At 46.0% G+C, this 24,982-nt stretch overlaps 1 long non-coding RNA gene across 1 annotated transcript in view; it reads right to left on the bottom strand.

The window, feature by feature from the left end:
- Positions 1-361: 361 nt before the first annotated feature.
- LOC149857740 (uncharacterized) overlaps positions 362-24,982 on the bottom strand; it is a 69,131-nt gene continuing 44,510 nt past the window's right edge. The window contains exons 4-5 of the long non-coding RNA XR_016444348.1: positions 2,024-2,221; positions 362-477 (exon numbers count right to left, since the gene is read on the bottom strand). This is a non-coding gene — a long non-coding RNA (uncharacterized LOC149857740). The remainder of the gene's footprint in view (positions 478-2,023; positions 2,222-24,982) is intronic.

The raw sequence follows: 24,982 nt of genomic DNA, 5'->3' as shown, positions 1-24,982 counted from the left end.
GTGATAAGCCTTTGTGAGAACCTGGCCCCCAGCTCATGGACACTACAGCTCTACAGGATGGCCACAAGCTCATGGCCATGACGGCAGAACCAAACAGTGGTCTTAGGAGCAGTGGCAGCTCTGCTGCTTGATATGAAGAAGAGGGGCTGGGGTGATAAGGAAACATTAGGTGGCTAAGTGCTAGCTGACAACCTATTTATTCAGTAGACGGTGGCAGGATATTTTATCAGTATTCATATGGGGCGAGATTCTCCAAGTGCTCAACATTTTACAAGCATGCTGAGCTCCTTGTAAAACTGGTCCCTGCAGCCTAATCCTTCAGGGTGCCAAGCATGTCCAACTCTCTTTGAAGACAAACGGTGTTGAAAGTGGTCGGCATTGTGTAGGCTTGGGTCCTTATTTGTCAGTCAGGATAGAAGTGCCTGGTAGGAATAAACTCTGAACAGGTTCGAATTTCACTTTGACTCTTGGAGGGGTCTGCAAAAAAAATTAAATTGGTTCATTGATTAACAAGTCCACCTGAGGGAAGGGGCAATCTGATTGGAGACCCCTCCAGTTATGATTTTCAAATCTTACAGGGGGCCTCTTGTCTCTTATGGGGGGCTCAGCCCCACCCCCCAAAAGCTCCCTCTTAATTCACCCCCTGACTCTGAAGCAGAGCATCTGGAGGGGGCAGCTATGTTCATAAACTAGAGAGGGGCTGTTCTGGCCAGCTGAGGGGAAGGGAAGTTTTTTGCAGCTTCTTTATACAAGCCAACAACAAAAACTAGCTTGCCTGGAGTGGGGTGTTAGCTGGCATATATACGTATGCCAGGGGAAAAAAATGCCCCCGTAAGGTCTTCAGGTGTGTGATGAACATTTGCCGACAACGTGAGAAGGCTTTATAAAAATGCTCAGGGTGTTACAGACTCTTGTGGGGTATTTTAATAATGCAGGCCCACAGTTTCAGAAGTGCTCAACACCCAACAGGCACTTTTTTCAGAAAAAAAATAAAAGACCCGCAGAGTCTGTTGGTTGTAACCAAACCGATCATTTTTCTGTGATTTAAGGTTCTATTCCTGACACCTGACTGCAGCGGGAAAGAGCAGGTGAGTGGGTTGCTTCGCTTATCTTCTGGCTTTGCAAGTGGGGACTTGCCTTCCAAATCTCCCAGGTACGTAGTTCCTATCCCTGCCTGGTGTGCCATATGCACAGGATCCAAACCTTTTCAAGCTATGAGCAGCAGCCAAAATGCCTTGGTGGAAAAGCTGCATCTCCAAATGAAGATAACACCTACACAGAGAAGGGCTGAACTTTTCTGGTTGTTCTGCCTACTTGTTGTAGTATCTAAGTGCCACGCTCTCAACTCTCACAGTTGTTTCCTCAAACTGCATGACAGCCTCGGCTTTCCTGACAAGACTAAGCTGGTACTCCTTGGCTGCTGGGAAAAGCCAAGAATGAAACAAATGCCATCTAAAGGTTTACTAACATAAGACCAATGAAAAAGTCTCGTATTTTTTACTTCTTTAACTCCACGTTTTAAGTCTTGTGATTTTTATTCTGAGACGTGATTTTTTTAACACATTTAAGGCTTGCTTGCAATTTTGCAAACAGAAGCAAAGTTTGGGAGCATAAACTGGAGTCTGTATACATAGAATTACTTGTGAGTGAAACTTCAGGCAAATGCCTCTTTCCAAAATGGATCTGTACAGCTGTATGGCATTGCAATAAACTGGGTTCTTTTTATCCTTTTGCCTGCCCTACCTTTGGCTCAGGTCCAAATCCTCTCTCTTCCCCACCCACCCATTAGATTTATTCTGCTAAGTATCCTCTCCTCTTGTAGTTTTGGCAAAAAAATAAAATATGCACGAAAGAGAATTATGCCTGCAAGGGTCTCATAAAAAAAATTCCTGTGAACAATAAATCAGAACAAAATACTAATTACCACCAGACAAAGCACCATATTTATGCTTCTCAGATTTTTCTCTTGCTTTTCCTGGTCTATCAAGTCTACACAAGAGTGGGAGACAACTAGGTTCATTACCGGGCAATTAATGCCTTTACTTCTCAGCCCAGTTCAGTTGATCCTCTGGGTACTTTTGAAGAAATATCCCCGTAGAGTCACAGAGTAGTAGGGCCGGAAGGGACCTCCAGAAGTCGTCTAGTCCAACCCCCGGCCTGAGGCAGGATCATCCCTATCCAAAGCAATGTTTCAGAGAAGGACTGGGTTTGCAGTCCTGACCTGTAAAATGGAGAAACAGAAGTCCATCAGCAAACTTCCCTGTTGCTTCTCACAAGGCTGCTCTGAGCACTCTGTCATAGCCTGAATACGATTATCACCACAAGTTGAAAGGTTTGTGATGGAAACAGTAAGGTACTGTAGCAATCATAAAAATAAGTGGGGAAAGTAGCTTTTTTTGGAGAGCGGGGTGAAAGTTCCCACATACTGGAAAATGGCAGTCCTCTCTGTACACATGCGGTTCTCTGGAAATACCATGCTCAGTTATTTCTGCTTATAAACCAGTCTCTCTACTTACGGACCATATTTTCTCATTATCCTGCTCAAGCTAAGTTGACAGGACACATTTGTGGGAAAGAAACACCACTCTTCTCGACAGGGAAAGCACATGTGACCAAAGGGCATCAAGCATATGCAGACGGGAAAAACGGATAGGACTCGACACTCCTGGAAGTGGAAGGGTTGCATATGGAAGGAGATGTGTAGTCGGCAGGGCTGTGCAAAGCTTTGGATCATGATTCGGATTTGGAGATGATTCGGAGGCCTAATCTACAAATCTGAATTGAATCACTGGAAGCTTTAGGCTTTCCAAATCGATTCAGAGCGTCCGAATCACTTTGGAAAAGATTTGGAGCCTTTTTGGCAATTTGGCCATAGAGTATAATGGGGAATCAATGAAGTATCTATAACTTTGTTGTCTTTCAGATTATTAGGATGAAACTTGCAGGGATGGTAGCCACTGATGAGAGCATGATCTATGCCAAGGTTCAAGGTGATAGGTGCAGTGGTTTCTGGGAAACTGCACCTCAAATTCCTGAAAGCAAAACTCATGTCACGTATGTGTGTTAAGCCACAGTGGGGTGAACACTACAGGGGTGGTAGCCTCTGGTGAAGCCACAAAACCTACCAAGTTTCAAGGAGATAGGTGCAAGGGTTTGGGGGAAACTGCACCTCAAGCTGTGGAAAAGCAAAACTCACGACATGGGTGACACTGTGGGTGTTCAGGCGCAGCAGGGTGAAAGCTGCAGGGATGGTAGCCCCTGCTGAGGCCACAAAGCCTAGAGGTGCAGGGCCCCAGACCCCACCCTGCACCTATCTCCTGGACAGCTGGCAGGCTTCATGGCCTCAGCAGGGGCTAGCAGGCCTGCAGCTTTCACCCCACTGCACCGTAACACACACAAGGTCATCTATGTCACAAGTTGTGCCTGTGAGCAGCCAGAGGTGCAGGGCCCCAGATGCTGACTCCCCCTGCACCGACCTCCTTGAAACTTGCCACCACCCCTGCAGTCTTGACTCCACTGTGGCTTAACACACACACGTGACATGAGTTTTGCTTTCAAGAATTTGGGGTGCAGTTTCCCAGAACCCCCTGCACCTATCTCCTTGAAACCTGGTAGGCTTTATGCCCTCAGTAGAGGCTACCATCCCTGCAAGTTTCATCAAAATCATACAAAAAACAACGAAGTTATAGATATTTCATTGATTCCCCATTATACCCTATGGCCAGGTCTCTGAAGCGGCTCCTAAGCTTTGGAGCCGATTTGGCCGAATCAAAGCGGGAAACCGATTTGGAGCTCCGAATCAAATCACTGGCATCTGAACTGGCTGGATCGAAAGCTGAATTGAATAACTGCCTATTTACACAGACCTAGTAGTCGGCCATGTCCAGTTGAAGACAAGTAGAAGACGGGGTAGAGTTGCACCTTACGGACAAAGTAGGCTAGGCTATTGACGAAGCAGGTTACGCGTATTATTCTCACACACACATGCACATGCATGCACATCATGAGCTTTCATGGGCTAAAGCTCCCTTGATGCATCAGGTGCGGAGGTGAATGGGGTAGCAGGGACAGCAGTATCCGACTAGCTGTTCTGCTTGGCTTTCGCTGCCAAAAGCACCCAAAGAACAATTCTCGTGAACCTGACAATATGAAGTCTGATGTATAACCTGACAAGCACTAAACTGCACCATTTACTGCATGAGAAAAATACTTGTAATTGTGATTAAAGCCCACTGGAAAGGGGCATTCAAACAGTAATTTTTTGATGAATCCTTGGAGTTTCTTACATGTCAGGATTTATTAGGAAAGTTAAACAATCATTTTGTGTTTATTTCTGCAGCTCAGGATCCTTGATGCCAAGAAGTATAATATCCAGGCATGCGCAATATTGAAAAGATGCCTGCATGTCCTGTGATTTATTTGTGAGGTTTCTAGGAGGATGGGAGAGTCTTGCTGAGGATGAAATTCACCCCTCTGTGAAGGCCAGCAAAAGGACTTTGTGCTGCGTAGCATGAGCGCCTTCCGCACACACGCAGGTTTCACGCTGGCTCTGTGCACAGGGCTGAATTTCACACTTGGTGCAGTCCAACGTAACTACCATGTAGCAATATTTTTAGCAAACGATAATTCAAGCCATGAAAGTTATATAGAGGAACAAGGGACAAGTACATTCCCTGGCCAGGATCCTAGAGTCCATAAGATCTTACTCGGGCAAAATTCCCACTGATGAGAAGGAAGGAGCGAGGAGCAGAACAAGACCTCTCAAAGGGCATGAGCAGTTACCATGAGGTAAATGGAAGTGGTGACCTACAGTGCGCCAGCTGCTCTGCGGTGACTGCCAACATGCATCCACAGACAATGAAAGCCAACCCCTTTTGTTGAAAGCTAAGTTACTATGGGTCAGCTTTCATTTGACATGGGATAAGAGCATTCACACACTTACCTTGCATAGTTGATGCACTGTAAACCCCTGCCCTCCTCCCACCTTATTCCATTGTAAGGCATTCACGTGTTTACACCTGAAATATTAATGAGGTCTGAAATATTAATGGAGTATGGAAAAATATAGGAAACCAACTGGAGCAGATTGGTGTGAAGGCAGGGGTTGAATGAAGAAACCAACACACTATTCAGCTGTTTGAAACCCTGCCCATGAATTAAGCTTTACTTGAATTTGGAGGTAGAGTTACAGTGGGCATGTCTACATGCATTAATGCACCATAATAACGGTGCATTAAGTTCAGTACCTGTAATACCAGGTACTAACTTAATGTGCAGCAGAATTAATCTACTGTACTTCTATTAGTGTCTGTGCACAGTGTAGGGAAAAGGAGGGAGGACCTGGGGGAATGGGGGTGGACGTGGTAGCATTAACAGCATTGTCTCCCATTTGACATCATAAAATTATGTCAAAAGTAAGATGAAGACCAAAGAAACCACAGCTCCCTTAAGGCATGCAGAAGGCAACAGTTATGGATGATGTAGAAAAGGCTGAAGTATTTAATGCCTCTTTTACTTCTGTCTTCACAAATGGGGACAGTTACCAGATGATGAGTGTAGCTGGCAGTGAAGGTAGAGAAGGAGTCAAACAGCCTAGAGTAGCAGCAGCACAGTTAGGGATTACTTAGAAAAGCTAGATGTTTTCAAGTCAGTAGAGGCATACGCAATGCACCCTACGATACTGAAGGAATTGGCTGCAGTAATTTCAGAGCCATTAGCTACCCTGTTTGAGAACTTGTGGAGATTGGGTGATGCCCCAGATGAAAAGGGCAAAGACAGTGCCCATTTTTAAGAAAGGAAAGAAGGAGGATCCAGGGAATTTCAGATCAATTAGTCTGATTTTCATACCTGGAAAGATCACAGAGCAGGCCCTCAAGGATTCTACTGTGAAGCAACTAGAAGAAAACAAGGTGATCAGGAACAACCAGCATGGATTCAGCAAGAGCAAGTCATGCCTGACCCACCTGATTTCCTTCTCTGATAAGGTGACAGGATCTGTATATAGGGCAAGAGCAGTGGATGTGATATACCTTGGCTTCAGAAAGGCTATTGACACTGTCTCCCATGGCATTTCTCACTAACCAGTTAAGGAAATACTTACTAGACAAGAGTACTGTTGGGTGGATGCATAACTGGTTGGATCATCATGCTCAATGAGTAGTCATTAATGACCTAATGTCTAGTTAGGAGGAAGTATCAAGTAGGGTTCCCCATGGTCCAATATTGATAAGTATTTTCATTAATTATTTAGATGATGGGATTGAGTGAACACACTCTTGAAGGTAGGACTGGGATCCAAAATGACCTGGATGCCCCAAACAGATGTTTCAGAATATTTCAGGACTCGGGAAAAACATTCATACCTTGTGCAGCCTAATGACCTTATTCTCACTGGGTCAACTTTTTCATTTTTGTATAGTACTAAAGCAAACCACTAGAAGGACTTTCTGAAGGATATAGAGCTTTTCATTGCTTGTTTCCATTAGCATTTGAGCCTTAAACAGGCACCAGACAGCGTCCAGGTTTTTTTCTCTACTGACTGCAGAGATTGCTATTTTGTAAAGAAGCCTGAAGTAACCCATGTATCAGGATTTGACCTGCTCAAGAGAATGCACAGTGCAAGAAGCCCATTCAACATGAAAATAATTTGACATTATTTGGCTGCACCAAGTGTTTCTACAGGCCAGAGAGGCTCATGAGCTGGGATGAGCAAGAGAGTCTTTTATGATCGTCTAGGCTGACCTCCCATGAAACACAGACAAAAGAACCTCACCCAGTAATTTCTGCATCAAGCTCATGCATCATGAAGCTGAATGGGGGAAGCTTGCAGAGCATCTGCCCACACTAAGCCAGTGCTATTAATTTTATTTTCATAACACCTAAAGTCTCCCAAAGAGAAAAAACCAAACAAACATCCTAAATTCCTGGTAGCACGCAACACAATCTTGGAATATACCTGAATTGCAGTGTTTAGAGTTGAGCTTCTACCCATTCTTCACCCTGCCCTGAGAAACACAAGGTCATGGGCTATAATCTCTTTATATCAGTGATTTCAGTTACTGTTTGTACAGCACTTTGAACATGAAAAATGGTACAGCATAGAAATGCTAAGCACTATGTTATTTAACTACAAAGTTTGCTATAATCCCTCTTTAGGTGATAATAATTGATCATTGTTATTTTATTCAGAAAGCTTCCCACCTCCCAACCCCCACCCAGGCTTCATGGGTGCCACACAAACTCTATTGCAGCATACCTTGACCAGAGAAATCAGGTGAAGTTGCAAAGTTTAGCTCTAACCCTTCCCAAAATTGTGTGCTATTCATGTCTGTGCTTCTAGTTCAGCCCAGGGCAGAGATAATGGTTTCTAATCTTAAAGCCAGACAGTAAATGCTTTAACATAGTGACTCTTCTCAGTGTGTGTATGTGCAGTGTCATAGTGCCTTGATTCCTACTGGTGCCTCTAGAAACTACCACGCTATTATAATAGGGCAAAGGGTACAGGGTGGAGGGGGTCCTGCTTTGGCTTGGACAAAATGTTATTAAAAGTAACCGAGCATTTTCAATACAACTAAATGGGCTAAAATACTAGCCTAGCTTTGCAGCCAGTCATTGCATCAATGCTTTAATGGCTTTTTGCATGTCCATTGGTAGAAATATAGGTCCTGCATAAATTAGTGCCTACAGACTTAGGTGTATAAGGCCTCAAGAACCTCAACTCAGAGTTGACCAAAGGAGGCAGACAGTCATCTAAGTACCTCTGAGATATTGAGCTTAAGATACCTAAGACAACCTTAACTGTACAATAAATACAATGACATCTCAGAGATGTAAAACTACTGTTTCAATAGACACTCACGCAGCCAGACATTGATAAAGATGCTCATTGTTATGGGAAGCATAACTTCATCCACCTCCAAAAAATACCAACCAACAGATGCCCATCAATCTGTTTTTCCCAGCATAACCAGGCTGACAGGTACAACCACCACTGCTACAACCAGCAACTCACCAACCACAGTTTTCCAGAACCTGAAAAAGGGAAAAGAGTCAGAAAGACTCTAAAAGTCCACAGGGAACCTTGCTATCTTGGTCCATCAGTATTGCAGTGATCAGTGCAAGCACAATACCCTGAATACAATAAAATTAGATTAGATTTATAAATACTTATGGCTCTATATTAGTTACTTGTATTAGAAAGTTATGGTACAACATTCATCACTTATGCAAGAGGTAGATTCATTTCAGCAAAATGTCCTGACTTTTTATATATTCCAAATGTTACTCCACTCAAAAGAAATAGCAGAATACTGTATTTTTTTTCAGAGCAGTAATTTCTCTAATGCCCTTTCCTAGAGCATCTCTACTATCCTAATCCTACATTCTGAATTTTGTACTACATTCAATTATTTCAGAAATGAAATAGTTTATAAAACACAGAAACAGTCAAGAAAGTGATGTCCAATATATTAGCATTCCTTTTTTGAATGGGAACTGTTTTTCTACTGTAGATTTCTTTCTTATTTGACATGGCTTGAATTTGCCTGGCTTTTCTGTTGCAAATTTTTGTGGCCAAACTCGATCAATCATTTTTTACCACTTATTTGCTCACACTTAATTGCAAGTCCCCAGCAAATTTATTATTTTACATCATCAATAAAAGATCCTTGGATGCAATCAGTAAACATTTAAAGGTTGGTAGCATGTTTGGTAGCCATTATCATGGTTTTCAGCTTTTGTTAGCAAAGGTAACTATCCAGACTTCTGTACCTCTTGACTTAGTCTCTCACAACATGCTGGAAAAAATAACACAATTCCAAATATCCATATTAAATGGCCAAAACCTGGTTAAAATTGACAGAATGCAAAAAGGAATTGTAAATGGGGAGTCACCATCTAATGGTGGTGCTTATTTGTTTCTGTGCTCTTTTGGCCAATGTTTCTCAGCATCAATGATAATGGTTGGGGGGGGGACATTAAATCATCAGTGGCAAAATGTACAGATGACACAAAAACTGGGGGTGTGGTCAGTCATGATGTTTACTGGATAGCCCTTTAATCAAGTAGAAAGAGGAATATGCAGAAGCTATACTTTTGAATGCAGAAGTTAGGAAGATCCAAACTTGGAAAAAAGGCAAATATACTGTTTCTTTAGCACTCCTAAGAGCTTCATTGAAACGTACACTCTGCTGATCTCTTCCTATCTAATCTGCACTGAAAACTGTCAGTAATGGTGATTTCACAACCTCTGTGCGCCTCGGTTTCCTCATATGTAAAAGCGAATAACAATGCTTTGCTTTATCTCTTGACGTCTAGGAATTAAGAGATCAAGGGCGTGTGTACATGAAATGCTGACCGCGCAGTAGCCGAATAGTACTGCACAGTAGCACATCCCAGCATGGCCAGTGCTAATACACTACTGCGCAGTATTATTAGGCTACTGTGCAGTAGCGCCACTTAAAAGACATTTGCCGGCACCACTGCACAGTAACTGGTTACTGCACATTTATTTAGGACCTATTAATACAAGTACTAAATAAATGCACAGTAAAGACTGCTCAGTAGCACCTCATGTAGCTGCACCCAAGAAGTAGTAATTAAAAGGCACTGAAACTGCCTCTCCTCTAAAATCCATCCTGTTCTGGGCACAGAGGCAGAACCCAGGGACAAGAAACAATCAGCTGATGCAAACTAGCCATGGACACTACAGCTAAAGCAAAACCTTGCCATTCTGGGGCCTGACTCAGCCCCCCATTATTTGCTCTGATGTAAACGAGCACCAAAATGCCAGTGATGTCTGATTGTGTAAGATGCAAATCCAGCTTTTTGTATGTAGATGCTGCTGACAGTGTCACATAAAGTTTTTTCATTAAAAAGTGTTTTCTTGTGAAAAGCCTGTGGCCCTGGCACACAGAGGGTGTTAGTGACCCTCTCTGGCTCACAGGGCTTGTTGACAGAATGCTGCTTTGCACTTGCACACCCACTGATCAGTGCTCTGGCGATGACACCACTGCCTTGGCTCTTACCCTTTTCAAATATATGTGAGAGACTGAAAGACCTTGCATAAACTCCTTCCCATCAGAAACAATGTAGATCTGAAGCTGAAGAAAGGGGGAAAAAAAAGTCTCCTCTAACGTCCGACTGCAAGCTGCATTCTTTGCAGAACCAAAGGTCAAGGGGTGAGGTTGCTTCTGCCCCGATTTCCTGATCTTGTCAGCCTGGAAATGCTGTGTCTGGGAGTGGCTGGAGAAGGACGTGCCCGATCACAGTGCTAACCCTCAGCACATCCAGTGGCGGCAGAACTTGCTTCATAAGGCTGGAGGGAAAGGGAAGCTACTAGTATTCCCACAGCCACATGTTTGTTTTTAGTCGCAAATGAAATCTCCCTTGCTATGTCCCATGTGCTCTGAAGGGCAGAGAAATCAGCACAGTGGTGAAAGCTCAGGACTTTCTCACTGCACAGGTGCCATGGCTGCTGCCACTTTATATAAGCTAAGACAAAAAATCAGCACTTCAGGTTCATTATACCAGAGCACATGTGCCACACTGCCCTTCAGAAGGAAGCAAACGTGGTCTCTTGTGTGTTGGCACTTGCTGAAAAAATAAATAAAGCCTAAAGCAGAATGCGCTTGGTGGCACAGGGTCTCCAAGCCTCTGTTCTTCCACGGCCTGGGGAGGTTCAGGATCACCTGGAGGAAGGCAGAGCTGGTCAGCAATTTCTGCGTGAAGCATGATCTGAGTCTCCTGACAAGCTGAAGACTCCCTAAAGCTTCCTGCTCACATGGCACCATTGCTCCTTGCAGGGCTAGCTTCAAATCTGCTTCTACCACTCTCCCAGGGAAGAAAATCTGCAGCCTTGGGACTAGGCTCACATGGAAGGAAGGCTGGGTGTGGGTGCACCTTATTATAAGCTAGCCAAAGTGGCTTTCGTGAGCTGAAGCTCACTTCACCAGATGCTCTGCAACAGGGGCGGGCAAAATATGGCCCATGGGCTGGATCTAGCCTTCCATGGGAGTTTGTCTGGCCCCCAGCAGGTCCCTTGGCCCTACTCAACCCAGGCACAGGGGCAACCTGGGCCATGGAGCATGAGGCTCGTCCTACTGTCCCCAGGCACTCAGTGGGGCTGGGGCAGCGTGGCAACTGGACTCTGCTTCTCCTCAGCAGCAGCTCCTTCTCGTTGCCATTGCCAGCGTGGCTGATTTCTTGTTCTGTAATTTCTCTTTCAATGGGAACAAGAAAACACCCACAAACAGATTGTGTTAAGTATGGTTTAAACAGGGGCTGTGGGTTCTTATCCCATTACCTGGATTAGTGTTTGTGACTCGTTTATTCCTATGGGTTTCTGCTTGTTTGTTTGCTTCTCCCCGCACCAGACCCCCCCCTTCCCCCCCCTCCTCCTTCCCCTCCCTTGCCTTTTATATACTAATTCCTCTCTCCTTTTTATACACTCCTTTGTGCGTGTCCTTTGAAAGTATCTGATGAAGTAAACTTCAGCTCATGAAAACTTGTGCTGTATACCTACTTAGGTTAGTCTATAAAGTGCAAATCTACCATGCCTTCTACTTGACTTTACACTAACATGGCTAACTACATCTCACCAGGAACACATGGCAGCACATGGCAGCAGAATATCTAGAAAATCATGAGCAGTCCTATCATCTTGTTGGCTTAGCTTCTGACTTTACAAGGAACAGAGATGCTAATGAAAATGAGAGGATAGTGGGTTCAGTGAAGCCAGGCACAGTGAAGGCTGATGCTATACAAGCTTTCCTTAGCTCCCTGCTATGCCCTCTAACTCCCGACATACGGCGCACTGTTTCAGCCCCACGTCAGATACAGCCCAGTGTGCTTATACTAGAGCACTGCCAGCAATAGGGGCTAAAATTAAATTACCCATCTCACAAAGGCAATAGGTCTGCAGAGGTGAAGGGCTGGTGCATTTATCCTATAGAGAAAGCACAGGCCAAACATTATTGGAATAGTCTTTGTTCTTTTATAGGCTATAGGAGGGTAGGGTTCCTTTATCGGCTATAGGGAAAGCCATGACAGAAAGATTAAACAGCAAGTGAAGAACAAATCAGCATGACTAAAAGCAAATGGCTAAGTGCAAGCATGCAAAAAGTTATGAGTGTGGTTCCAAAAATGATAAAACTGGCTTAGAAGACATTAGCTCTCAAAAAATGATAGTGTCGGTTCTATATCTCCTGGGTTTTGAGCCCTTAAGGTACAAATTGTCAAATTTGCATGCTCTTCTCTGCAACTATGAGGGTTAGGAGACTGCTTAAAAATGAAGGTTGCGATTTTCATGTAATCACTTGTCTTGAAGAACCAGGTCTTTAAATACAACATCAAATATTGCAAAACTGATGATAAAATTGTGAGAGCACATGTTAGAATCAGAAACAGTTTGACAAAGCTGACCTTATTTTTTTAAAAAGCCAATTAAAGAGACCAGAGTGTTTAAAAGTTGTTTTATTAAGTCTTTGTTGACTTGCTGTTTTTAACCTTTGGTGATAACCTTTCAGAGCTATTTAATACAATTAGTCTACCAGCAGCAAGAAGCTGCTAGGACTCAACAGTAAGCCCGTGTCTTTCAGGATTTCTCCTGACTGTGCTGAACTGCATTGGGTAGCACATGCACATACTAGGCTTCAATTTTCCAGAATTTGGATCTCCTACTTGGTTGAAATCCAAGGGCCACCAATGAAGCTTTGTGGTCTATACCAAACCACAAAGCAACTCCTCAACACATGAGTCACATCAGGCCTCAATCAGAGCCAGAGAAGCCAAGGAAGCAGGCAAAAGAAGTGTGGAATGGACTGTGGAGATGGTTTGTGTTTCTTTTCTTCATTCTCTCTCTCTCTCTCTCCAGTAAGGACAGCCAAAAACCATGTACTGTACCATTACCATCCTCCCACTCCCCGACTTGCTCTTTTCCTCAGCTGTCAAAAGAGTGACATTCATTTAGCCTTGTATTAGGGGCTCTGGCTAATGCAATTCGTCAGGCTTTGTGCATGGAAGAAAGTACTATAACTGGTCCACCACTGGAGGGCAATCAAATCATTACATGCACCTGACCGCATTGCAGAAAGGCATTGTGGGTGACCGGGTGGGGCGGCGTACAGAAAACCAAGGGCAAGGGGGCGCAGGATCTCTCTCCTGCTTCTGGCACTGACTTGCTTACCGACCTGGGCAAGTCAGCTATGCCTCTATTCCCATATCTCCTTTAATAAAGAGAGAGAGACGCACAATATCATCCACTTCAGGGTTGACACTTGGCTTATTTAATTAAGTGTCTGAAAATCACTTGGAAAGCCTTGGATGAAAGACATGCAAAGTCCCATTACGAGAGAAAGAACGTTAAAAAAATTTCAAACAAGGCCTAGAAGAGAAGCCATGCCGAGGGGTCTGACCAGGACCAGGATCCTCCAAATGTTTGCGAATTATTCTCAAAATTGTACTTATGCTTCTATATCAAAATCTGAAAGGTGAAACTCTCTGGAAAGGATAGGTTCTCCTATTCAACTAGGTGGCTTAAATGATTTTTTTTTAAATGTGTGGACTTACTTGCTTTGCTGAATCACAGACTGTTTTCATTCATGAAAAAAATCCTGGTTGGTTACATTTTCATTGTGGTGCTGCAGACAGATGAATGTCTTATTCACCGGGCCCAGGGAAAGAAAAGGGCTCACTTGTCAAATGAAAGCACAGCTAAATAGTACTAGCTATGGGAAGTCTCCATTGTTTCAGCGAGAACAGTACCCTTAATCCTCAGCAACAGGTATGTCTGTCACCACTGTGCTCAAGAACACGATTGTTGACCGCAGTTGCATTCAAGCTAGATAAGGAAACGCTGGCTTTTCTGCAAAGGCTGGAGAAGCCCCAAAATCACATATTTATTGGCTGCTCTGTTTTTGCCCGTGCCACAGATTAACAGCATTCAAATCACTGCCATTCATCAGACAGTCAGAGAGGTTTGCATCCTTGACTGTACAGACCTGATGGTCTTTGGGGATTAAGCCACTAACAAACTCATTTAACCATCCAGGTCAGGGCACCATTGGAATCAAGTACAATTAAGGAAGACGTGAGCCCTCTCTTAAAGGGGCAATTGCAGAGCATCTGGGAATAAAAAAAGAACGACTTTAAATTCCTCTTTCAAATGAAAGGTTTTCTATGAAGTAAGCATGGATGCATGGCAAATTCATATGCCTGTGTTATCATTTGTATGAGTGCCATTGAAGGGCTCCAACTGAAATCACAATCACCCTGGTATCCATGTACGGTAGACTTATGGTAAGAGAAAATGCCTGCCCTGATGATCTGGCAGTTTGATAGGACTGAGCCTCACTTCAAATGTTTTTCTGGAAGCACCTGGTTGTACAGAACAGCACTGCTTGCTTCCAAAATATGTTTATAATGGAGTGCAAGGAAGATACTCAGGAAGCTCAGTACCAGATCAAACTTGTCTTTCTCACGTTAATCACTTGTCTGTCATAACACAACAGATAATTCCCATTGTACAAGCAGGCACTTGGAAGACAAAGGCAGCCAGCCATATGTTAGGCTTAAGATGACTGGCAGCTGCAGAAAGTCATCCTATCTGAGACAATTACATGATAGTCTGTAAGTTAATGAGGGCCATGAAACATCCATTTGGGAAGCAAGGTTTTCACTAACTCTACAAGTATGAGCTGTTCTTTGCCAAGTCAAATCCATTTTTCGCAATAAGCTTGCACTGACCTGGCTATCAGTTATACCCCAAATAATTCAGGCTGTCAATTTTCTGTTAACGGTTTAGTTTCATGTGAGGTGGCTTTGTTGCACCACTTTGTAACATATAATGGTCAGTGATTTCACTTGGCATCTGGTTTCATGTGAAGGAACCTAGATTCACCCCCAGTGACAGGCCTGTGTGGATCAGCATGGAGGGTTTCCCTGCAATGCCACTTGCTTTCAAAAAAAAAAAGAGCTACTGCAAACAAGACTTCTAGTTTTGGGCCAGTGACCCTTTCTGGTGGTTTCATCTGCTTCATGTTTGCCAAAAATACTGAGTTATGACGGTGACACACACAGGCATATTGGCAAGATGTTCCTTTATGTTCTGACCCCATACACATAATATTGGCTATTGTTAAATAAAAGATTATGCCTCTGTCACGTGGCACGGGGTATTCTAGCAACTACTACAACATGTTTGATTCCAATTCTACAGGGTTATTGTATTCTAGGGATTTAGGCTGTCAAGCAGAGAGTCCCCTTTGTATTTTCTGTGCTCTCGCCTTGTGTCTGCTGTACATAATGATGGAGGATTACATTAGTCTACCTGCCTGTCAGGCAACTATTCCACTAAGCACTAGCTGTATTATTCTAAACCTCTCACACTTCTTGACTAAGATGCAGCTGACTTTTTCATTCCTAGAATTGCCCGCCTGACTGCCTGGGACTCAGCACTTTCTTTCTCTGAGTCTCCCCATCTTTTCAAAATTTAAAGCTTGTAGAAAAACTGAACACAGCCAACCCTAAGGGAGGCTGTTGTTTTCAAACTGCAGGTTTGTCTATGGGAATTTTGCCAGAGTGAAGTTTTCTTAAAACGAAGGAAAAAAACCCCATAACTCTCAAAAGTCAAGAGTATAGAGAGGGACAGGTCTGCTATACAGTAGGGTAAAAATATGCCATGGCATACTGCACAAGGGAAGTGACTTAAAGAAACACAGATATTCATACACACACACCATTATACTTCTAGCTCTCACTGGTAGCTTTTCACTGAAAAGTGGCTGTAAAGCTTGTATCAGTTTAAATCAGCTACCATTGGTCCCTCCAATTAAATATCCTGTATTCTCTCCTGAGGCTGTCTGGGATGTTTCTTGACTGGGAAGCCTCCAGTTCATGGGGAATCTGGAGATAAAATCATGGCAGAAAGATTGGTAAGACCCTGTGATGAAGGATCTTCAGAGGAAGAGCAATGTGTTGTGAAAGCCAGGCAGCAGGGAGAGAGGGGTCAGAGGCCCAAATTAGATGTATGATATACCATGGGAGGGGGTCGTTCTTTCAGCAGAACAGCTCATACACAATAGATCTGTGTCAAGAATGAGGAGCATGTATAGCACTTCAGGTGACCAAAAGGTTCATTAGATAAACAGTGTGTTACAGAACAGCATGTCCCATCCACAGCTGTCCACACACTTTCCACCTACTTTGCCAGTGGTCCCCCTTTATCTGCATTTTACAGATGAGAAAACCAAGGCACCAAGGCTGAGAACTGGGTGTCTGATCCCATCATTTTTAATGGGAACTGGCCCTCCAAATCAATAGGAATTTTCAAAATTGGAAGTGGCTTAAAAATGACAGCTAGAGGGTTAAATAACTTCACCAATGGACATAACAACCCCGGGCAGAACCAGGCCCAGCTCAGGGAGCTGACCACAAGGGCACTGAGGGCACATCTATTAATGCTGTCAGCCTGCAGGTCTCTTTCATGCTGGGGCATTATTATAAGCTGCATTGTTTGTTTAAGTCAAGTTCAATATATATCCTAACAATTGTTAAAAGTTGCAAAGCCCAAGTTTGGAGAACATGCTCTGGAAAAGACAATAAGGCGTTACAGGCTTTCAGACTGCTTAGATGACACAAGAGATTACTAATCAAAGGTGATGTGTGGTAATGAAATCCCTAATGAATTGCAGCTAGATCAAAAGTATCTTATGAAGCCTGACAGGCATCGTGCTTCTTAATAGGAATGCACTGGAGGGATCTCGGGTGGTACATGGGCCATTGGATCCAGGAGCCTTATAGCCAAAAACAGCATGGTCATGAACACGGCACAGAGGCCAAGTAGCCCTCCTTCCCTTAGGAAGGATTGTTTGAAGGCAATGTTGGTTCTCTGTAATCTTGCCTTCACAATCAGCTGTCCATCAGCCAAGCCAGCTGCTTGGGTCCTACTGTACCCCTCCCACAGTGCTTGACATTCATCAGGAATCCAGCCTTCCAAGATGATGGCTGGATGGAAGGATAAAGGGTTCAGAGCAATATGATTTCCATTAACAATAGAGTAACACACTGTATTCAGACTTTCAAGGCAGAAGCTACCATATACCAAGCTGCTGCAGAATTTAAATGGTCTTGGAGGAAGCTAAATATCAAAACTGAAAGCTCTCTGCAGGTTAGGTTTTCCTAAATCAGAGTTGTTGTAGTTCAGTCTCAGGGATACTTTCATCAACTCTGTGTCAAAAATCAAGATATTGCGGGGATATGAGAGTAGCATTACAGTCGCATGTGGGTCTGTAAGATGCCACGTTTCTGTCATTTTTACTACTTGCAGGACGTGACGCAGTTATGCCCCGAGAGGACCTGTTGAAGGTTTGCATGCTTTAAGATGGCTGTGGGGGTGTAATACAAAAAGGCAGAGGAAGAGACATGTCTCTGGAACTTGGAGGAAATCTCACCTTTCAGAAAAGCCTGAGCAGCTGCCTGGGGAATTGGCATAATACTGCAAATCATTCAGGCTGCTTGAGCCTCAAGGGCCAATATGCTCTGGATTTTCCAAGTCTCTGATCAGAATATCCCGCACTGAGAACTTTTTGCTGCCCCAAATTTGTCTACAGAGGGTTCCTGTTCTTTGCTGAATATTTAATGGCCTGAGCCAGTAGTTTTCAGACTTCCTGAAGTCACAGAACCCTTCCATATCACTTCTGCTGTGGAACCCCGATGCCTATCCTGTGAGCTGAGGCTCAGCCAAGGAAACCCGGCCTGGTAATGGCAGTGCACCACTGCCTGGCCCACTTTGCTATTACCCCCAGTCTCTTTGCAGAACCCTTTGATAACCCATCCCAGAACCGCAGGGGTCCATGGAATACAGTGTGAAAACCACTGACCTGAGCAATAACAGGACACAGTGGGTGCACATATGTGTTCAATTAACACAGAGCAATGAACTCCAGCACAGTCCTCACTGGAGTCAGCTGCTGCTGGGGTGCAGCATCTGCATGTGCAATCAGGACTGCAGCAGTCTGAGCTGGGGCAGAGCATCCCTGGGCTGGCAGCAGGCTCAGGGGGTCAGCCCTGGACTCTGGGTAGCGGCATCAGAAGGGCTGGCTGGGGCACAAGAGTGCTAAAGTGTAGAGCTGTGAGGCAGGCAGCCCCCACACTTTGGCACCATTATGCCCTAGCCAGCCCTGGTCACCATATACATACGCATTTCAGCACACATAATTACTCCACCATAGGATAATACTGTCCCCAAGAGTACTATCCTACAGCAGACTTAATTAATTTACTGCACCCTACTACCAGCACGCTTGTCGACAGTGACGCTTTACTGCAAAACTAATTAGCTAGCTGCGATAAAGCTAATTAGTCAACTCCACAGTGAAGTGCACATGTAGATGCACCCAATACAGTCTAAACACAGACTATCAGAGGAACCCACCTCAATCAGAAATGTTAGGAAACCTGCCAAAGGGACCACACCAGATGAATATGACATTGTCAGCCACACGCAGGTTCTCAGCAGTATGTGAAGCGCCCTTGCTGGGGCAGACTTTTGCTCTCCATTGTTTGGGAGAGTTACGGATTTAACCCAGAGGAATGAGTGACAAATGGGGTCATTGTGCATTTTATTACTAGAAAGAATAATAGTCCCCATGGCAGTATCGCTGGGGAAGGAAACAATATTCTGGGACAGCTTCCCTCAGTGGGCATGTTGGTGGCTCTTTGTTGAGTTAGAGTTAAGAGAAGGAGAAGAAAAGAAAGGTGACGTAGCAGTAGAAGATGGGAGTCCGCTGGGTCCTTGTGTGATGGGAACAAGAACAATGAAGCCTAAAAGCCATGATGTTAGGAGAGAGCAGGACAAATCTCTTATCCAGAAGAGATCCAATCCAGCCAAGAATTTAAGCACAAAGGGCCTCATCCAAAGCCCACTCAAGTCAACATAATCCACATAAATACCACATGCTTAAATTTACACATGTGCTTAAGCACTTTGTTGGGTCAGGCTTTTATTAACTCTCTGTACAACACTCTCCAGTCCTCTCTAGGAATGTAAGGACCAAAAACTTTATGGTTTTAACTTCACTCCATACTTGTTTAGAGAACTTCCCCAGACAACCATTTCAGGGGCCATTCAGTTTTAATTATTATTTATTATGCCACAATGCTCTAAATGTTTCTGCATTAAATCTGCTTAATCTATTTACATACCTCCTGCCACACTCAGACACATTAAAAATCCTCTCATTTTCACAAACAGATGAGTTAGTTGGGTGCGGAACAGTTTACCCAATCACCCCCATAGGGCAATCTTAAACAACCTCATCTGTGCTCCAAAAGATACCACTGGCTCCATTTCAATGAAGTGACTCTCAGGAGGAGAATCAGGCCCTGCTTTGGAGAAAGACACCCTACTGGCCATACAATTGGAGGTTTCGCTCAGCCCAGACTGAGATCCTGAAGGAAGTGAACGTAGAAGAGCCCTTTGCAGCAAATCTGGGGGGAAGGAACCAGTGCAGTCAGCAAGGAAAATCAAGGGTTTATCACAACATTGTTCTCCCCGTCAGCCCTGCATCCATTTAAACCAGGGGTGGGCAATTTATGGCCTGTGGGCTGGATCCCGCCTGCCAACTGATTGGATCCGGCACATAGCTGCACCCACCACGCTCTGCATGGGGCTGAATCCCACCCACATCTGCCTGGGGCAGCTTGCGTTGCACTCCTACCCCTGCCCACCAGTTAGTCCTGATCCCACCCAGCATGAACAGCTTCCTGGCAGGGCTGTTTCCAGTGTAGATGCAGCCACCCCTGTACTGCTCAATTCCCCCTGCCTCCAGTGGCTCTTCTTTTTCCTGCCCCTGCTGTGTTGCTCTGGGTGGGGGGGATCTGCAGCTGGGCGGCTCTTGCCCTAGCGTGTGGGGTTCCAGCTCTAGCTCCCAGCTGCCTACCACTCCCCCCCGCCCCCCTCCCCACCCCCTACCCCTGCCATAGGGGGATGCTCACTGCACTAGGTAGGTGGAGTGGGTGGTAGGAGGCTTACAGCTGGAGCTGGAGCCCTGCACACTGGAGCAGGAGCTGTCTGACTGCAGCTTCCCCGCTTTCTGGAGTGGCACAGCAGGGGCAGGAGGAGGAGCAGCCACTGGAAGTGGGGAGAGGCCAACAGTACCTGGGCAGCTGCAGCCACACCAGGAGCAGCCCCACCAGGAAGATATACATGTTGGCCAGGGCTGGTACTGTCTGGTGGACATGGCTCTCCCCACTTCCAGCGGCTGCTCCTCCTCCAAAGGAAACTGTGGTGTATTTTGCAGAGTTCCTGACATGCAGATAATCAGCCCATGCAATGAGAAGGGGCTGAGCTGGTGCCTAATTTTCTTGTAGTGATGAAGTATTTGCCACAGTCTTCATATTTTATCTTATATAGGTTTTTTCTTTATCCGCCCTTTTTGTCATGCAAAAGAACAGACCCTTTGTTGCATGCCTAATAAATTCAAACTACAGCTATGTTTACATAGTCCTCTGCAAATTATAACACTAGTATTAACTTTGGATTGAGTCAGGCTTCAGCAATACATCTAAGGATTAGGGAGGGTATTCAAAAATGGCATTAAATAACCCTGTCAATTAAGGCTCCACAACATGCTTTCAATTTAGCTTTAATAAACTATTTATTGCATATTAATAAAATACAAATTGATCGTTGAAACCATATTTTCAGGTTTAGCACCTAGGTTGCCCAATTGGCAAAGCTATATTAAAATCATAAATTAGTTCTGTAGTCATCAAAAATCTTATAATCCAAACAGGGTGTATATAATCTGCTGGAATGTGTTTAATTTTCTTGTTGTTTAAATAAAGGCATGTTTGGGGATCTCAATTTAAAGGATTCCTGAAAAATTCTGAGGCTGGGGCAGAAATCTGGATGGCTGAGAAGGTCCTCTGCTTGGATGGTAACTGCTGGGTGGCTGGAGAGGTGCGAAACAGCCGGGTGGCAAGAACATATGTGGAAAAGTGTTTGCGTTACTGGTATCAAATGGATCATGTAAGAAGTGAGCGGCTGAGATTAGCCACTCAAACGCCATAGTTGGGCGAGAGTAAAGTGAGCCCCAATCCACACTGTAACTTGACTCTCTTTGATGCCCATTTCATTTAAGATTTTTTTTTTTTACTGGTAAACACGTGCTGTTCTCTAAGTGATCATCTGACAGGCCTCCAGAAGGTTGCTGATCGCTTGACTTGTTTAATTTCAATCAACATTCCCACTCAGACTTTTTTTCCCTCTCTTTTTTTCTTTGGCCAAGCATAGTGTGACACTCACATGCCCCTTTCCAAAATATCTGAAAGCAATCTGCACACACAAAGTGGACACCTCCATATGTCCATGCACCACATTCGTCAGGCTGTTTTATTTTTTCCCCACTGACATTTAGACCATATCCTTAAAATAATACTGGAACAAAGTCGCCAATCTCTGGGTACACCACTGCTGTCTACTAGATGGAATCACAGCTGCTTCCCTGTGTATCCTAAGGCCTCTAATAGGCCCCGTAGATACAGCTTTGGCTCAAGAGGCTGGGCCTTTGCTTTAGCAGCAGAAAACAGAAGTTGTATCACCAGAAGTAATGCAGAGTTGCGAGGGCCTGGGCTGTGGAACAGAGTCGTTCCAAGGCCCCTGACTTTGTATGACAGCTTTCATCAGAGGATCTTGAAATGCTTACAATTAAGCCTCATAACCTCTGTGAAAAAGGCAGAGCACTTTGCAAATGAATCATGTGAGACTGGAGAGGACCAAGGACTAAAGCTGGGGTGAGGGAAGGATTTTCCTTCTCACAACATTTTTTTAAGGTTTTGCAGGGGGGGTTTCCATTCTGCAAAAGGAGAAAGCAGACACCTTTCAACTACTGCATAAAAAAGCAGTCAGAGAAGTGGCAGAACAGCTAGCAGCCCAATGCTTAAGGCAGTCAGCCGGCATGTGGGAGACCCTTCTTCAAATCCCTGCTCTATCCCTGAAGGTGGGTCTCCACCTCCCAAGGGATGTCCTCAATGCACCTGGATCATCAGGGTAGCTCACAGTGGACCCAAGAAACCTTCTGAAGCCAAATTCAGAAAATAATTATACATGTTAAAACATTCCCAACTGGCCCTCCCCAGCAATGAAAATGCTCCATCTCCTGCTCTCGTTACTTAGCTAGTCCCTTACTGGAAGGAATCAGAAAGCTCTTTCAGTGCAAAATGCCATGATCCAAGAGAAAGATTCTTATGACAGTTCAAATTCCAGAGCCCGGGCTCCTTGTTCCAGCCCTGTGAGGTTATACAGAACAAAGTGACCTTGAACCAGCTGGTGAAAGCAGGTGAGGAATCCTCCCCGTGCTGGGGACCTTTCCACCCACAGAAAGCTGACGACACAGGTGGCTCAACAGTGTCCCGCGCCCAGGCTGAGATCCCTTTGGAAATGTGGTCCTGCATATTTAAGAAATAAAACATACACTTTAGTTTCCAAGAGGACTTCAGGAGCATTTTAAAAGCCTCTCTTCACTCTCGTCATTGAAACTCTGTTCACTGGACCAGTTATTACAGATACACAAGCTGATGAACTTCACCTTCCCAGTAGGGCAGGGCCCCCAAATCCCAGACAGAGAGCAGCTTTCCCCAATGGCGGGCCCACTGCGCATACGCGCAGTTTCAAAGGGCCCGCCAACAGCAGAAAAAAGCCCAGTTAGGCTCCCGAGTGGCGAGAGACATGTGGGTGAAAGCCTGCCACGCCCCCACTCCCCCAAAGCCCCCCAGAGACCCCCAACATCTGTGGAGCCCCCCGCCGACCCCCAGCACAGCCAGAGGCAAGCAGGGCCCATGGTGGGAGGGGGTTAACCTCTCACTGAGTGGGAGGAGGCAGCTGAGTGGAGCGGGGCTGGGTCAAGCCCCCACCCAGGCCCCTACTTTGCCCAGCCCCCCAGGGAGCCATGCAACCGGAGCCGTGTGAACAGGCTGCACAAGCAGGTGCGCTTGTCTGCCAGTGCAGGAGTTAGCGCGGAGTTTGCGCAGGAGGGTGCGCGGGAGGGTAGACAGTCCCAGCCGTAGCCAGCCTACCAGAGGCATGACACAGATGGGCACGCGCCTCACCCCGAGGGTCTCCTCAGGCTCCACGGCCCCCCCCGGCACCTCAGAGACGGCCACCCAGACGGAGCCAATGGTCCCGGGCTCCACGCAGATGGAGCCCCTGGCTCTTGGCTGCGGGGGCTGCCTGTCCCTTTTTCAGGCTCGGGGGCCCGGGAGCATGGCCACCTCCCCATGTGGGGTCTGCTCCCTTTTGGGGTCTCTGACACGCCAGCTGGAGGAGCTCCAGGCCACAGTCCAGAGACTGCGTGCCATCAGGGACTGTGAGCAGGAGATAGAGTCCCAGTCCCAGGCCCTTCTCCCCCAGGAGCCAGAGGGTAGACCATGGTCTTCCTCCAGGACAAAGGAGGACCCCGGGACCTCCCGCTCTGCCCAGTCAGGGGCATGGACCAAGGTAGCCAAGGGCCCCAAGGCCTGCCGCACCAAGGTCCCTGCCCCGCTGGAGCTTAGCAACAGGTTCGCACCTCTCGCAGCCCCAGCAGAGCCTGCTGAGTTGCCAGCTCCCACAGGCAACACAGGCTCAACCACAGCTACTGGCCCCACTCTCCCCAAGACAAAACGTAAAGTGTTTGTTGTGGGAGACTTCATCCTGAGGGGGACTGAGGGGGCAATCTGCCGCCCCGAACCCTTAGCCTGGGAAGTCTGCTGCTTCCCGGGAGCCCACATCCGGGACATTGCAGAGAAGATCCCTAAGCTCCTCCAGCCCACAGACCACTACCCCATGCTCCTTATTCATGTGGGCACCAACGAACACGGCTCAGAGCGCTCCCAGCCAGGTCATGAGGTGCTACAGGGATTTGGGAGCAGGCCTAAAGGGTCTGGGGGCACAGGTGGTGTTCTCGTCAATCCTCACAGTCTCGGGCTATGGGCTGAGGAGGGAGAGGAGGATCCACGTAGTCAACCAAAGACTGCAGCGCTGGTGTCATCGGGAAGGCTTTGGCTTCCATGACCACAGCCCACTCTTTGGCAAGAGAGGCAGTGAGCTGCTGGGAAGAGATGGCCTCCACCTCTCTCCCCTGGGGAGGAGGCTCTTCTCAGCCAGACGGGCTGACCTGCTCCACTGGGCTTTAAACTAAGCCCGTTGGGGGACAGGGGAACTACCGCCACTGCTGGCCCACTGAGCAACCCTTGCAAGGCGAGCAGGCCAAGGCACTTAAGGGAGCCCACCCCTGCCCCAGCCCCGGTACTTCCTGTGGGCAAGGCAAGAGCCCCCAAGGGGACACTTGCCTGCCTATACACAAATGCCAGGAGCTTGGGGAATAAGCAGGAGGAGCTCGTCCTTTTGCTTAATGCAAATAATTATGATGTCATAGGGATAACGGAGACCTGGTGGGACTCCACCCATGACTGGACCTCGGGTATAGAGGGCTATACCCTGTACAGGAGGGATTGAGTAGATAAAAGGGGCAGGGGTGTAGCTCTCTATGTTAAGGAAAGCTACGCATCCCTGCAAGCTGATATTGGCGACCAGGGTGGATGATTGGAGACCCTCTGGGTTAAAATCCATGGGGAACACAGCACAGGGGACACAATGGTGGGAATCTACTACAGACCTCCCACCCAAAGTCCTGAGCTTGACCAGGAGGTCACCTGGGAACTGGCTGAGGCTGCATGCTCCAGGACTGTGGTGGTCATTGGTGACTTCAATTACCCGGACATCTCGTGGGAGGATCACTCAGCAAAATCTGAGCGGTTGCAAAGCTTCCTCTCATGCGTGGATGACCTCTACCTGACTCAAAAAGTCTATGGGCCAACAAGAGGCAAAGTGCTGCTCGACCTGGTACTGGCTACTGGTGATGACCTAATCAGCGACCTAGTGATTGATGGGAAGCTGGGTGACAGTGACCATGAGCTGATCAACTTCACCATCCACCATAAAGCT

Source organism: Crocodylus siamensis, chromosome 9 (assembly GCF_052110815.1).
Source record: "Crocodylus siamensis isolate JL-2025a chromosome 9, ASM5211081v1, whole genome shotgun sequence".
NCBI lineage: Eukaryota > Metazoa > Chordata > Crocodylia > Crocodylidae > Crocodylus > Crocodylus siamensis.
The sequence above is the reverse complement of the archived record's forward strand: the minus strand, read 5'-3'. Positions and strand labels throughout refer to the sequence as shown.